The sequence below is a fragment of the Podarcis raffonei genome, chromosome 11, assembly GCF_027172205.1.
Source record: "Podarcis raffonei isolate rPodRaf1 chromosome 11, rPodRaf1.pri, whole genome shotgun sequence".
Taxonomy (NCBI): Eukaryota; Metazoa; Chordata; class Lepidosauria; order Squamata; family Lacertidae; genus Podarcis; species Podarcis raffonei.
Genome location: NC_070612.1, coordinates 17,526,772 through 17,541,849, shown reverse-complemented (window position 1 = coordinate 17,541,849; position 15,078 = coordinate 17,526,772). Strand labels below are relative to the sequence as shown.

At 39.6% G+C, this 15,078-nt stretch overlaps 1 long non-coding RNA gene across 3 annotated transcripts; it reads left to right on the top strand.

Moving 5' to 3' along the window:
- The first annotated feature begins 51 nt into the window (after positions 1–51).
- Positions 52–14,711, top strand: LOC128423352 (uncharacterized). Of its 3 annotated transcripts, none has more exons than XR_008332730.1 (3): positions 52–1,076; positions 9,893–10,116; positions 13,360–14,711. It is a non-coding gene; the product is annotated as an uncharacterized LOC128423352 (long non-coding RNA). The 3 variants fall into 3 exon arrangements; XR_008332729.1 differs by lacking the exon at positions 52–1,076 and adding an exon at positions 5,795–6,719; XR_008332731.1 differs by lacking the exon at positions 52–1,076 and adding an exon at positions 7,096–7,589.
- Positions 14,712–15,078: the final 367 nt, after the last annotated feature.

Sequence of the window (15,078 nt, the reverse complement as noted above, 5' to 3'; positions counted from 1 at the left end):
CCTCTCCGCCTCCTCTGTGTACGCGGGCGGGTGGGGCGGGGCAGGGAGGGGACTGCTTAGGCCACGGTGAGTCGGTACCGGGGAGGGAGGAGATGGGGAGGGAGGAGAGAGAGAAGAGAGAGAGGGGAAAAGGAGCCTGCGTGAATGTGAGCGTCGGTCTCGCTCCCTCTCAGAACAAAATGCCGACCGGAAGTGCAGCTGTAGGAATGACTCCCTCCACCGGCGCCAAACACCAACAACCTCCCCTTTTTCTCTCTCTCTCCTTCTTCTGTTGCTGCTTCTGTTTCGCTTGCTCACTGCTTTCCTGCCTCTCTAAGCCGAGAGATCCATCCATGCACTTGCCGGGGAGGCTTTTCAGTCTGCGTCGCCGCGCAGACAGCTGATGGCAGCTCCGAGTTGCGTATATGGGTGCTTTGCTTTTCTCTTTTTATCCGTTTTTCTTTCTTTCTTTCCCCCACTCCTCTGTTTTGCTGTATGTATATACGGAAGGCTGGAGTTTGCAAATAAAGGCCTGGTGTTACGAGGAGAAGATCTACGAACTGTCAAGATGAGGCACACGACTGAAATACTTAAGCAAAATAAATTGTCCATTTTTTCTATCTTTTAAAAATGATAAAAGCCACATGAAGAGGATTGAAAATACGAAGAACTCCCAAGGAAGAGGATGAGTGGAAATTTAGAAAAGGGGGGTGGGGGAATACCTGCTGCATTCTTTCATATCCAGATGGAATATTGGAAGCTTGTTTCCGCTTACGCCTGGTTTTCTTTTATTAAATTTCTCGTTCGTGCTTGCATGTGTGCTTTTATAAGGTGTTGATCCTGATCGCCATATCGTCGGATTTGAAGTTCTCACTGTTGAAAATTCTGGTTTCCAGATGGGCATGCTTTTCCAAAACCGTTTTTTCTGAAATAGCGTTGAGGGGGGAATCCGTGATATTGAAATGAAGGCTCCTTCGCTGGAAAATTGAGATGGTTGTTGACAGATTTATTGCAAATAGTGTAATAATGGGTTGAGAAGGCAGCCTTGGAAGAAGGGGACATTGACGGACTTGAAAGCCTATCTATTTTCTCTTCAGGTAAATTGTTTTAGTTTGTGAGATTATGGAATAGGAACGAAGTGGAATTCATATAAATTGGCTTAAATGCCTGCTTTTTTCCCAGTGCTTTGGAGCTCTCAAACCCCTCAAATATAATCAAGGTGCTAATTTTTAAATACAGTATTTCTACTTGAGTCAGTTTTCCATAATGCTCAGAGCTCAACCTCATGTAGTTGTTTGAATGTAGTAATCCAGGGCCAGCCTCTGCCAGAAATTAGGCACTATGGCCCTGTTTCAAAAGAGCACATACAAACAAGGTGTTCTTGTGTGTAGGTGGGTATAGTTTTAAGGGTATAGTTTTAAGTTTATGCATATTGTGCTATAGGAATATGATTTTAGCTACTTGTAACATTCTGGGTTGTAAGTCTTTGAATATAAGGAAATAAATATACATATACTCCAGATTTAAAGACCTAGAATCCTGCTACAGTTAGTCATGGCTAATGCCTTACACACTTACCTGGGAATGATTCCCACTGAACACAGTAGGACTTCCTGACTAAATATGTGTAGGATCATATTGGACATTCAAGTCAAAGCAATGAAAATTCAGTTTCATTTGTTTCAAAGAGATTTAGTAAAGACAAAATTAGCCATATTTGCCAGGTAGTGACCAAAACGTGTTAGGTATCATTTATCCTGAAAAATAATTGCACAGTTTGTAGAGAAGAGACACTAACTTTTTAAATTGTATGTGTTTTCAAGTATTATTACAGGTAGCAAGTCCTAGATACCAAAGCAGTAGTATACCCACAAGCAGATTGTTTCGGTGCAGAAACTTAGGGGTAACGTATTTCTCCATTAACTAAAAGTGTCATTAAATTCTTCGTTTACTATATGTTTGGGAATTATGGTATGGTGAATTTTTTTTATAAAAAATCCAGAATACCTGTCTTGTATAAAATATACTGTCTAGGTTAAAATCTTATGAATTTAATTTCTTCACATAAGATGTATTCTGAGAAAAATGTTGGTAAAAAGTATTTGTGGGCAATTTAAAGTATGTTGCAAAAAAAGCATAAGAATTAATCTCATATTTCATCTGTAAATTATTTACAAGCTAAATACTTGTTTGGTCATAAACCGTATGTAGTTGTGCTCTTAAATTTAAATTTAGGGTGTTACTTAAATAAACCTAAGTAAATTAATGGACCTAACTTAGTCATATTCATTAATTTCAGTGGATCTACTCTGAGTAGTACCACCCTCTACAGGTTTTCATTCAGTCAGGTCTATACATTAAAACATAGTCTGAAGACTATAACAAAACAAGTTTAGTTAAATGTGGTTTTCTCAGATATTGAAATATTAATATATTTTAATAAGACAGATCCAAAAAATATCTGCTCAGATACACTTTGCCTTGTGCAGTCAGGATTTCCTTTTTAAAATGTAGACTGTTCATACTAAGTATAAATGTAAAGAGCCAAATTGTGCCCTCCTGTGGAAAAAGCACAAAAAGCCCAGAAAACTTCTGAGTTATTTCTAGGCAACCTTAGCAGGAAATTCCCTTATTTGCAAACCTGCATTCTGAAAATGAATCCAGAAACATACACTAACATATTCATGCTGCCCTGTAATTAATACAGAAATCAGCACCACTCTGAAAGTTTAGATGCAGGGTGAACAACATAAATACCGTATTGAGCATCATATATAATATCATGAGTTGCAGAGCTACAGCCTATTTACAAAGTTGTTTCTGAATGTATTAAGCATATTATTACCTGGTGACCAAAGCTCCTAGACCTGTTATACCTTTTGCATAATTTAATATAAGAATTTCAATTAAAAAAAATTCTATTGAAATTGATACTTCTAAAGGTAAAGGACCACTGGACAGTTAAGTCCAGTCAAATTTGACTATGGGGTGCGGCGCTCATCTCACTTCAGGCCAAGGTAGCTGGCATTTGTCCACAGACAACATTAAGGGTCATGTGGCCAGCATGACTATACCACTTCTGGCACAGCAGGACACTGTGACGAGTGCCAGAGTGCACAGAAATGCTGCTTACCATCCCGCTGCAGCGGTTCCTACTTATCTACTCACGTTGGTATGCTTTTGAACTGCTAAGGTTGGCAGGAGCTGGGACAGAGCAACAAGAGCAAACCCCGTCACTCGGATTCAAACCACCAAGTGGATGGTGCTGCGGTCTAAACCAGGGGTCAGCAAGGTTTATCTTGCCTGGGCCGGATCGGTCCGGCAGAGATCCATCCGTGGGCTGGATCATGCGCCTGTGCAATTTTCGGCATCTGTGTCTGCGCAGACACAATTTTGAATTTCTGCGCATGCGCAGATTTGATTTCTGGCACCGCAGAAGCGGGTCCCCGTGCCACACTGCACCAGTTTATCACAGCACGCGAGCGGGCAGCTCTGTTCGTGGGCCGCTTGAACGACCTCTGCGGGCTGCTTCCAGCCCATGGGCCTTAGGTTGCTGACCCCTGGTCTAAACTACTGAGCCTTTTGTTACTTCTAGATGTCAGAAACATTACACCAGTCGTATCAGTAGTACAAAATGAGTAATACCCTCACTAAGAGAGTGTTGAGTTGGAATACCAAAATCTGGGTTCAAATTCTTACTTGACTCTGAAATTCACAGTGTAGCCTTGGGCAAGTTAACCAAGCCTAGCTTGCAAGAAGCCCAAATAATAGTCTTTTACTTTAAAGGTAAAGACTCAGGCAACAGCATTCATGAACACAATACATTTTTTAGTCTTTAAGGTGTCACATGATCCTTTTTGTATTTGCTTTTATACACTAGCACAGCTAACCCACTGGAATTTGCAATTTCACAGGATAAAGTGCTGTTCTAACCTTGGGATACAAATGGAGCAATTTAAGTGCAACAAAGAGTTTTCTGGCGCCATAAAGACTAACAAGTTAAAATATATAACTTTTATTTAGATGGTAAATAGCTAATCCATATACTACTCTAATGCTTTTCAACTACTACAGTGGCAACTTGACTGGTACAAACCTACATGTCCAATATTTTATAATAAGGTTTTCACTCATTGCATACCTGCTTTGCTTGCCTTACACGTACAAATGTATCAACAAATAGCTTTTTAGACTGGAATATAATCTGGAATTGAAGATGATTAATTTGCATTTGTATAGCGTTTTGCAAGTTTAGGAAATACTTGGGTTAATGGAATAATTTAAAGTAATAAGAATTGAGTGTTATCTAAGATAGTTTCATAGTTACTTTGTGTAAATATGTCAAAATATTCATGCAGCGGAGCAGAAAAATATTCATTTTTTTGCATTTTTAACACATTCTTCTATTTGTCATGGTGTAATGTTTTTAGAATACAATAACCCTCTTTGGACATTTAATTTCCCCACACAATTAATATCACATGAGAAAGAGTAGGACTCTATCATGTCCTTGGGTCTGGGCCTACTTTACCACCCTCCATGCTGGGGGGGGGTGACACCTTCTCCTGAACTCATGCAACTGGAAAAGGACAATTGAAATTATCAAGCGGCTGAAGCAATTCCCCTGTGTTGAAAACATCATTTTGGGCTTTTTTAGTTTGAAAGGGAAGGGTTATTAGGAGACAATATATTATGCATAGTGTGAAGAAAGTGAAATTTTTCTCTCTCATAATACTTGGGGCCATCCTATGTAGCTGAATGTTGGAAGTTTCAGACAGAAAAACATTTGTATTTTCTTACCTTTTCTTGCTTCCTCCTTACCTTGTCATAGATTTGTGATTCTTTATTCTTCCACAAAAATGATGCGCTGCAAATCTATGTTTTAAGTAATAATACCTAAAATAGAATGTTTAAAAGTTTTAATATGTGATAACAGTGCTTATAACCTACTCTCAATTTCCCTTTAACAATGAAAAGCCAGTCACCAATTGCTAATAATGGTGAGATATTAGCCATTCTCCGAGTAGATGTACTGAAATAGAGTCCAGTAACTTGTCCATTCATTTCAGTGAGTCTATTCTGAATCTAGTACCTTTAAATTTTTTATCTGAGAAAATTTCTAGATTGCATAATATCATAAAAAAATAAGCAGCATTCAAATATACGATAAAACAACATACAAACATTAAAATCCTGAATTGATTTAAGTCTGAAATTCTATATACACTTGCTTGATGGTAAGCTCCATTGAATTTAATGGGTCTTACTTCTGAGTAGACATGCATAGCACTACATTATTAAAGTTTTCAGCCATTCTGGAAGCACATAAACAAAAGGCCCATCATTAGGTAAACCCATATGATCCAGCCAAACATCTCCTCAGAGTACCTTTTAAAAAAATCCAAAATATTTAAATCCTATAGAACTTAGCAAGGATTAAGGGTACAACTGCCCCATAGGACTTCAGAGAACTAATTTCACATGATTAATCATTTTTTAAAAACAAAAAACCACAACTATGTGTTTTACTCAGTTTATATTAGGTGTGCTTAGAAATTACTCTCTCCTCACCTGCTCATTGCCATCAATTACTCAGAAGGTAATCCTTGTCTCTCATATGGGCTGAATATCTAATGCTTGCTCATTAAATACACTTCAAAACCACCTTTTAATTACAAATACGCAAAGCAGTGAACAACATTTAAGCAAATGTCTCTCTTGATAGTTCCCTTTTTTATCTCATTATCATGAAGAAAATCTGGAAATTACCCTTGCTTGAATTGTAGGGGGGGGCGGCGGGAATAGTGATATTGATGTCAAATGGCGCTCCCAACAGACCTTACAATATGCTATATCCTCAAAATAATTAAGAGGGACTCATAAAGTCTCCTAGGATATAGCTATGAAGCCCTGTAAGATTTCCAGAGTGGCCCTTTGACTTGAAGAAATCCTTCACCTTTCTACTCCCCTCAGACAACGGACTAGGCCACTAAACAACTTTTAGGAAAGAGTCCATATTTGCCCTCAAATATTTACCTCAGGTTTGACCATTTTCTTTCATAGATGTATACTTTAACATTTTTACAATGATATTATGGATTTATTTATAACGTTTTTAAAAAAGAAATATGCTAATTAATGGATAACAATAAGTCATCTTCCTTTTTTATCTGGGTAATGGTACGGTCCAGTGAAGTTTCTCTCAGGAGAATGAAGAGAAATGATTCTGTTTCTTCTGTTGTGCCAAAGCATACAGAACCCAAGAATCAGACAGCTAGATCACACTTAATATGAGATTTTAAAGAAATTATTGGCTTTTAAAGATTCTCATCATCTTTTAAACATTAATTTGTGTATTCAGAAATATATGTCACTCCATGATGCAATTTTTAAAAAAACAGAACTGCTATTAAAAAAACAACCCCCAAAAACCATAACAACATAAAGAATGTGATTTGTAATTTAAACACATACACATCCTTTTTCATGTAATATATGCAGTTCTAGACATTAATGTTCATTAATGCTTTATGCACTCTAGTGTTTTGAAAAACATTTTTCATGCTTTTTGTCTAATATCACCACTGGGACACATTTTCCTGAGGCAGACAGTGCTTTATATCTCCCATTAAGTAAGTTTCAGTTCTTTAAAAAGTAAATTAAGAAAATAGGATGAAAAGCCTAGTACCCAGTAATTCATATCAGACATTCAACCTGATCCCATGCTTGTTTACTCAAAAGTAAGTACCACTAAGAAATGGAGTCTACTCTCAAGTCAGGCTCAACTCATTAGCCACACTTGGCTAACAGTCAGTCCCACTAAACATGATGGGACTTTTTATCTGAGAAAGACAGAGCATTTAGCTGTTAGGCTATATTCCATGAATCGTGTACCTGTAACTTCAAATCACTGAAAGGGAAACTGCAGATATTTGTGTAAAACTGACCAGTTTAATTATAATAAAAGATGAGAGGTGTTTGGTAATTCCTTTTACTTTAGCAGAACACATGAACAGCCCCAGCTGGGGTGGGGAAAACTCAAATCTTTTGACATCCCTTTGGATGTTATAAATAACTAAAAATATGTAGGGGGGGTGTTAACATGTATTACAGATGGAATAATTCATTTTCATCTAACTTTCCTCAGAGTTTTTTTATTTATTTATCCCCCATTTTATTAATTAGATTTTCACGTCTCACTTTTCCTGGTAGGAGCTCAAGACAGTGTTGAGGGTCGCCCCCCCCTTATCCTCCTAATAACCCTGTGAGGTAGGTTAGGCTGAGAAATAGTGAATGGCCAAGGACATCTAGTGAGCTTCATGGCTGAGGGGGGATTTGAACGGGGGTCTCCTGAGCTGTAGTCTGACACTCTAACCACTATACTATCTTGACTCTTTTAGAATAGTCTTTTAAAAATTGAATGCTGAATCTTAAAAAAAAAAATACTGAAGTTTTTTGGCCAGCAACAGCATCTACAAGCCCAGCATTGGTGTTCAGCATACGGGGGCAATTGCTACCAGCCACACACTCCAGCAGGGGATAGCTGAGCTGATGCTTTGCCTGGACGTCTGTCAGCATCCCCAGCCATCACTTGGCAGCGATTCCACCAGGTGTGCTTACCTGCCAGGGTATCACTGTAATGGCCTGGGAGCAAAAGGGATACTTAGCTCAGGTGGGTGCCTGGCAGCTGCCACATTTAATCTCTAACAGTGCTGTGGAAGATAAAATGTGTCAGCTACAAGCTGCTGGTCACTTGGTCTCCTAGCTCTTTACATCACTGCCAACAGGTAAGCCTACCTGACTGTTTACTTGTTTAAGAGAGGGGAAGTCTGGCAGTACCACCATTGCGGGGGGTTACCAATAGAAACACATCCAGGGTTCCTAAAACCTGGGGCAGGGCCTAAACATCTCTCATCAAAGGTTACTAGTATGGCTTAATTATACTTTGCATTTATACTCTTTCCAATGTCCAAATGTTTGACAAACCCCTCCAACAAGGTCTCATCATTAAGGCTGCAATCTGAACCATGTCTACTCAGAAGTAAGTCCAATTGAATTCAGTAGGGCTTATTCATGGGTAAGTGGACTTTGAATTGCAGTCTAAACTGCCAACACTCCGTATATAGGTGATACAATCTAATGAAAACGTTATACAGTATGTGGCCGCTTCTAACTGAAGCAATGACCACAGTGATTGATGGGGAGCATGAAGGGTAGAGAAAGTAGAGTTTTGCAAAAGGGGGTTGAAATGGAAGAGGGAGCACATCATTTGTTGTTTTGTGAAGTATCTAACCTGCCATTACAATATGAAAAATAATCAGTGCTAGTAGGAGTTGTTTGGAATGTTTAATCCTTAACTGTCCTGATAAAGGAGATCCACAGGTGCAAATGAGCAGTGAGAGCAAGTGACAGACAAACTGGCTTAAAAAAGAAAACCCCACATATGCTTTTATACCATTCTATAATGTTTCATGGGGACGCAGGTGGCACTGCGGGTTAAACCACAGAGCCTAGCGACGGGGTGAGCTCCCGTTGCTCAGTCCCTGCTCCTGCCAACCTAGCAGTTCGAAAGCACATCAAAGTGCAAGTAGATAAATAGGTACCACTCCAGCGGGAAGGTAAACGGCGTTTCCGTGTGCTGCTCTGGTTCGCCAGAAGCGGCTTAGTCATGCTGGCCACATGACCCGGAAGCTGTACGCCGGCTCCCTCAGCCAGTAAAGCGAGATGAGCGCCGCAACCCCAGAGTCGGCCACGACTGGACCTAATGGTCAGGGGTCCCTTTACCTTTTTATAATGTTTCATAGGTCTTCTGCTTTGGCTGTTTTTTTGAGGGGGGGGGTTGGTACTGATTGTTTTTCTTCAACCATTTGATTTACCATGTGATATGTGCATAATATGAAAACTGACAAGTACAGCTTTTGAAAGCTGAGGCAGTGGGTTTGACAGACAGTGCCAGTGAGCAGCTTCAGAGCATAACAGCTCCCAGCTATAACGTTAAACAGATAAAGATACTATCAGCACTCATGATTCTGTTTTACCTGAAGATACATAACATACTGAATTGTAAAAAAGTTTTGCTCACCTGCAGGATTTCCTATTTCCCGCGCTACTCAGGGAAAGGGGTATTGGAAAGGGAGTATTAGAAGTGTTGGGCCACCCTATGTCCTGTGCTGTCCGAGGGGAAAGTGTTCCTAGCAAACACAGTGTACCCCTATGCTCAGTCTACTCTTTCACTTTAAACAAGTCATTGCTACAAGAAAAAAGTGGAGAGTGTATATACCAGGCTACCCCTTATGAATCAGCCTCAACTCTCCCCTGGGGTCTCCCTGAAGCCTCTCAAGGGAACACAAGGTATGGTTTCCAGGCATGAGAGTGCTTACAGCAAGCTGAGACTACCTAAGTTTATGAAACAAGATAAAAGTTTTTTAGAATCATAGAGTTGGAAGGAAACCTGAGGATCATTTAGTCCAACATCTGCAATGCAGGAATATGCAGCTGTCCCATATGAGGAACGAACCTGCAACTTTGGCGTTGTCACCACCACACTCTAACAACTGAGCTATCTTGGCTGATGATGGAAAATAGTTTTAAGATGGAAAATGGTTTTAAAAGTTACGGAAGTTATAGAAAAGCAATATATTCCCATTTGGATCAAAATAAAAAACTGAAGTAGATTAAAACACCTTCCATGGGTGAATTGTTTCATACTCTATTCTTAAAACAACTCTCTAAGTAGGTCAGTTATCCCCATATTGCAGATGCAGAGGCTGAGAGGTTGTGGTTTGCCTAATGTAGCCTAGTGAGTTTAAGGCCAAGGTGAAATTTTAAGCAGGGGACCTAAGTTCATTGTTCATATTCTTAGCTGCAATGGTTCACCGGCTCAGTGCTATATTTATACCTTTCTTCTGATTAGGGAAATCCCCGTTCTATGATGGGAAACACTGATTGCAAATATATCAGCACTTCTGCTAGCTTTGTAGTGACACCAGCCTTCTAGAGAGAAGATTTGCATTCATCAAATAATCTTGATAACTATACAAGAACCAACTTGGATGAAGCGGATAAAGTGTTGGGCAAGAGTGGGTGAGACCCGCATTCAAGTCCCTGCTTAGTCACAAAGCCACCGCATAGCCTTGGGTAAGTCATGACCTCTTTCCCTAACCTACCACACAAAATTGTTGTGGAGATAAAATGAGATAATGCCATACATGCCAACTGCAGGGGGGTAGAGGCAGAAATGTCAAATAAATAAAGCAAAACCACCGGTGTAGAAAGACAAGCCGTGGCATTTTCAGAGTACTGCAACCTTTGCAAGTCATAGGACAGGACTAGTCCTCACTGCAAAAAGTGAGGTTACAGGGAACCAGGCAGAGGGCCTTCTTGGTAGTGGCGCCCGCCCTGTGGAATGCCCTCCCATAAGATGTCAAGGAAATGAACAACTATCTGACTTTTGGAAGAAATCTGAAGGCAGCCCTGTTTAGGGAAGTTTTTAATGTTTGACCTTTTAGTGTGTTTTTAATATCCTGTTGGAAGCTGCCCAGAGTGGCTGGGGAAACCCAGCCAGATGGGCAGGGTATAAATAATAAAATTATTATTATTATTCCTGCTCCACTCCAAAAAGTGATTTGAAAATGTTCAAAGGAACTTAAGATAGCTCCCATAGACATCAATGGAGAAATCAATGACTTTAATGTAGTACCTGCCCTAAAAAAACATAAAAATGGAGGAAGAAACCCAAGTCAACGAGGACTGAGAATGCTCACTAGACACTAAATACATACTTTGGGGTCAGTTGGGGGGGGGCAGGAAACTGGAAGGAAGAATGGAATGGCTGAAACCATGAACAGAAGCTCTCCATACTGCATAATTTTGTTGCTGGGTCCTGCTTGCAGAAGCCCTATATGTGGCGTAGCATTCTAGAACACATTCTAGAATAGGGGTAGCCAACATTTTGTCTTCCAGATGTTGTTGGTCTACAACTCTTTTCATCCCTGACCCATTGGCTATGCTGGCTGGGGCTGATGGGAGTTGTAATAGAACAATATCTGGAGAGCATTACATCGCTATCCTATTCTAGAGTGCCATTGAAGCCACAAAGGTTTAAGTAATTGCTCATCCTCAAAATGGACTCTTGAGCACTATAATGTGTCCAGTGTTTTCTCAGTATAAGACATTGTAGGATATGGGTGGGGAATTTACAGCTCAACAGATATTGCTGGACTACAACTCCCACCATCCCTGAACATTCTGGCTGGAGCTGATGGGAACTGAAGTCAGTGACAAGTCCCCCTTCCCCGGTCATAGAGGAAGTTCAGTTGTGGTGAATAAGATGTCTTTCTGACATTGCTGTATTTTCACACTAAGGACCTCCTGAGAAGATCCCAGGGAATCCCAGGGTTCTTAGGAACAGTTTGAAAACCACCAATTTAAGACACTGGAGAATACAATTACTGGATCAGTGATTTTTTCACTATTCACTCAGATTGTTTATGCTCTTCCTTCCATAGCATGTTATCAAAGAGTGTGTCATCAAAAGCATATAATCTGAATGTGTATGTTGCTGAATATCATACATACAGAAAGCCATGGATTCCAAGTGTATTAATTATAAATGCTAGGAATCTATACCTATTTGTCACTAGATCCACTGAATTATAGCAAAACTCATTAACTCAATGTCTAATGAAATCAGTATGGGTTCTCCTTGCAGCCATATTCCAACATAGTATCTGATAATCTGTGAGGTTGGCAACATACTTCTGAATAAAAGTTTTAATACTGAGAGAGGCAAAAAGGTGACAAGAATTTGAGCTTTTACACAATTTAAATATTATTCTGTACTTCTCATTAATTCCAATGAGGTTTAAATAATGGTTCAATGGTACATTTAAGTACTGGTCTGGCAGTACATCTTTATAATTACATATTGTGATTAATAGCTGTTTCTATTATACATCATATTATTTTAAGGAATAGCCACGTCTGTTGAAAGTAGATAAAATGTTGACAAAAGTACTTTAAATAGTAATAGCCCTTTAGTGACTTCCTTCAGCAGTAATTTTTATTTATTCAGAAAGTACAATGTATAAATAAGGCATATAAGAAACTGAGGACTATTTAAAAAGCCTTGTAAAAGTGCTCACGTTACAGCAACAATTATTATTCCCCCAGAAACACTAGTTTACGGCATATGGAAAATTGTTTCTTCTTCTACAAATAAGTTTTTAATAATTTTCCAATATTCCCCCCAATGACAGCCAAATTATAACAATATCAATTAATTTGGAAAATTGTTTCTTAACCAGGTGTTTTATAGTTAACAAGACAAAGAGGTATCTAGATATCATTACTGTCTGGGAGGTACAGGTAGCAGTTGTGGCAAGGAGTGCATTCTACCTTCTCAGGCTTGTATATCAGCCATAGCTGTCAACGTTTCGCTTTTTTTAAGGGAAATTCCCTTATTCGTAATAGGATTCCTCGCAAGAAAAGGGAAAAGTTGACAGCTATGACAGCTGTGGCCCTATCTGGAGCATCATGGTCTAGCTTTGGTTGCTTCAGTGCTCGGGGGTTGGGGGTGGTGGCAGTCTCTCAAAGATGATTCAGAAACTTAATGCAAAACACAGCCACCTGGATGTCAGGGCTTGAGTCACCAGGAAGCAGGAACTCAGGTTGGAGCGCTGTTCCAGGACTGCCTCCATCCGGGAGGGTGGGTCTCCATGCCTCTTGCTTGCCCATGGTGGGGCTTTACTTCCAGCTGTTCACCAGCACCCGGGCTCTCGTTATTAACTTTTAATTCTTAAATAGTTTGCACCCTGCATCCGCGTGATCCTGCTGGCAATCTAAGATCTGTGTCTGAAGTCCTATTTCTGTGCCAGCCAGTGAAATTGGTTAGGAATGCAAATGGTCTTCTCATTCAGGCACGGCCCAGATGTAGATGCCTTAGCTTTAATAAGCCTGCCTTCAGAACCTGTCCTAAAGAATGTGCGTTCTAGAACCATGTGAAAGTATTCTGACAGCCTGTCCTAATGCTGATTCATTACCTTGCACCATGCGACGAGAAGCTGAAAATTACCCAAGCATATAACATTACCAAAATCATAGTTCAAATAATTTAACTTACATGTGTAGCTGTAACTGTATAGGAAATGTAATCCTTCCTTTAATGAAATACTAATTTTGCTAGCATATTCACACATTTTATGCTGGCCTCGGGAGAAAGGATAATCAATATTATAAGTGTTACATTTTCTGTTCTAAAATTTGAAAAGACAAACAACAGCACACACTAAAAAACAATGACAGTGTCACTGCAAATATTTCACTTGAATGATATTGACTAGGACAAGCCTTTAAAAATGTTATTTATTGATTTATTTGCAGATAACATAGTTATATGAACACAGCCTCAGTTCAGCACTCAGGGAGGGTTGACAAATGCAACAGATACATCATGTGAGGCTGGAGCCTTGTTCAGTTGTTAGTAGAGGTGATGTGCGCATTTCAAGCAGGAGTGATCACCAAAAGCTGCTACAAGCTGGATTGGTGCAAGGACAGCCCTGCTCACAGCCTGTTTCAAGCAGGGTTGTGCTTGCTTTAGTCCAGCAAGCCACTATCCCTCTGCCAACAACTTAGATATGAGACAGCAGAAGATGTCACTGGAGAATGCTCATGAACTCCTACTTCCTTTCTTTTTCCACAGTGAGCTTGGATGAGCAGCATTAGATTCCTCAGATTCATTTCTCATTATAGGGCAAGCCTTGCCATCACAAATGGACATGAATACACTGCAGACATGTGTTTTGCCACGCTGGTGGTGCATGTTGCTGCCCCTACCCAATTTTAATTAAGCAGCAACTTAAAAAGTTTACCCACATTTTAATTTGTAAGGAAAAGATGAATATTTTCAACTTCAGTGTTCTATCCTATCTTGCTTTTAGGTTATATATGTTTGCAAACATACATATTTGATGATAGAATCGCCTTCAAAAATACATAAATTGGGTACCCCGGTCTAGATTTGTTTTCTTTTATTAACTTGCCAGGTAGCTTTTTTCTCTTCCGTTTAGGAACTTCATACCTGCAGCAAAAGCTAAAAACCCAGTATATAAAGAAGAAAAGAATGCTGTAATCTGTGTCCAAAGCTAGCATTGTTTGTACATGAAATCAATTCTCAAGAGAGACATTGATAGATCAGTATGTCACAGCTTTGTGTAAACAAAGTCATGTGAATTTGAATGCTTAATAGAGACCAGAAGAGAATAGTATATCTGATAATATGAACAAAGCAAAGTTCTATTTGGCTGTGCAAATAATGCATGACATTTGTAGAGCTAATAGTCTCAAGAGTCAGCAGGTAGAAAAGGACGTTGAATTAAAAGTGTACATAAGGGCACTGAATTAAGCTAGAATCCACACGATAACTTGTCTGACATACAATGTAGAGCATACATTCTATATTAACAGTCTGCACTAATCTATAAATAGGTTATTTGGTTATTGTGTGGCTGAGAAACTATTGTTGTTACAGTTCTATTATCACCTCCTGCAGACTTTGATTTCTTCATTCTATTGCTCTTGGTAGCATAGTAGCTCATTATTACTATCCCCCCACCCTGAAGCATTATGGCACCAATTAGATTCTAAAAACTCAGTGATGGACAATATCATTCCAGAAGAAACAAGAAACATTTCTTGCCTTGTTGTTATATTGAGTGTTGGTTTTAATCTCACACTTCTTTTGGAGGCATTCATACCTCACCTTAAATGTATTTTTTATTAAAGATTTCTTGGTTTACGAAAGTATGTGCAATGTCTCTTTTTTCCCAAGTTGCATTTTCTACAGGTCAGATTCATTTGTTGAGACATTAGTGTTACATTACGAAGAAAAAGGGGGGAAGAGGTGGAGGGGCCATGGTAGGTTGGGGTGGGGTCTGGTGGCGATGTTTCTATTTTACTTAATGTGTGGAGTTTTGTGTCAGCGTCGCTTGTGCAAGGAATAAGGTGCTCTGCAGCAGGGGGTTAGATCATGGGTTGGCAAGCTAAGGCCCAGGAGCCGGAGCTGGCCCAATTGCCTTGTGGATCTGGCCCATGGATGGTCCG